The following is a 1,599-nucleotide window of genomic DNA, read 5'->3' as shown; positions in this document are numbered from 1 at the left end:
GGGGGGGGGGTCGTGCAAGTGTATGACTTGTGTAAGTGTTTGTGTGTATAATATGTGTGTGTTTATGTGAATAAACGTGTTTATGTGTATGTGTGAATGTACGTGTGTTCACATGACATGTGTGCTCATATAACAAGGGGCATACCAAAAGTTGTTTTTACCTGACCTTGAAGGATTAAAGGTAGAAAACTGAAATTTGGTACTAACCTTAATTTTTCTCTTTGTAGTCACCTTCCATAGTTTTTAGTCATCGGTGTATGACATTGAAAAGACCTTGAAAATAAAAGACCCTCTCTTTGTTGGAAAACCACCCCTCTACCATTTCTTTGACCTCATCGTCACTTTCAAAATGCCTTCCTTTTAAATCCTTTCTTCAGTTTGGGGAATTAAAAAAAGTCGGAGGGGCTAAATCTGGAGAATAGGGTGGATGTGGCAAAATTTCAAAGCCACTTTCTCACGCAGTTTCTGCAGCTTTTCTTGGAGTGTATGCTGGCGCGTTGTCGTGAAGCAGCATAATGCCTTTTCGGATCCTTCCTCTGATTTTTTCTTCTATAGACGTCTAGCCTCTCGTAATTTTTTTAGCTGGTTAGAATAATGATCTCCGGTGACCGTATGTCCATTTTCAAGATAGTCTGTCATAATCACTCCTCCGTGGTCCCCAAAAAACTAATAGCATCACTTTTCCACTTGATTGTTGCACCTTTGCCTTCTTTGGTGTTGGAGATGAGGGCGATTTCCACTTCATTGATGCAGATTTTGACTCAGGATCGTAGTCGTGGGTCCATGTCTCATACATGCTTACAAGCTTTTCAAAAGTTTAATTTCATCCTTTTCATACAGCCCAAGCAATTATTTAAAACAATCCACACGTTGCACTTTTGAGGACGAATCAACAAACGTGGGACTCATCTCGCACAAACCTTGGTCATATACTCAAATGTTCCTTTAAGATTCGTTCAACTGATCCAGTGCAGTGCTAAGCCTAGTTTCTTTGCTCAAACGTTCGACTGTCACTTATCTATCAGACAACTCAAGTTTTTTTTTATTGTCAATACTTACGCTTCTGTTGTTATTATCACTGGCGACTATCACGGTGGTCATCTTCAGTGTCCATGAATCCGCATTTGAATTTTTTTTACGCCAAAATTGTATTTGGCACAGCATGGACGAGCAATCAGTTCCAAATACGGCTTGCATCTACGTAAAAATATCCTGTAGTTGCTTGCCTTGCTAGATTTCACTATTGTCCTGTGCTCAATTTTCTCCACTTTTAGGTTAAAAACTGGAGAATAACATACCCGCATTCACTAACAGTGCGCTTGTGTTAAAACCAGTAATTGGAAATTCCCCAAAATGTACATGCATTCTAGGAAGATAATTGTTGGCTTTCCCCCCATATTTCAGCACTCTACCTTTATTCCTTCGTGGTCAGGTAAAAACCTTTTGGTGTGCCCCTCGTATTATGTGTGTGTAGCAGTGTGTGTCCATAAGATGTGTGTATGTGTGTGTATATGTGTGTCTGTGTGTATGTGTATGTCTGCGTGTATGTCTGTGTGTATGTCTGTGTGTATGTGTGTGTGTGTGTGTGTGTGTGTGTGT

The 1,599-nt window shown here is 40.2% G+C and overlaps 1 protein-coding gene across 1 annotated transcript in view; it reads left to right on the top strand.

Moving 5' to 3' along the window:
• The window catches only part of LOC101851635 (transmembrane protein 47), a gene marked incomplete at its 3' end in the record, with an annotated part of 9,055 nt that overhangs the window by 1,955 nt on the left and 5,501 nt on the right, over window positions 1-1,599 (top strand).

This window comes from Aplysia californica, unplaced genomic scaffold (assembly GCF_000002075.1).
Source record: "Aplysia californica isolate F4 #8 unplaced genomic scaffold, AplCal3.0 scaffold00089, whole genome shotgun sequence".
NCBI lineage: Eukaryota > Metazoa > Mollusca > Gastropoda > Aplysiida > Aplysiidae > Aplysia > Aplysia californica.
This window is presented reverse-complemented; position numbering and strand designations above follow the sequence as displayed.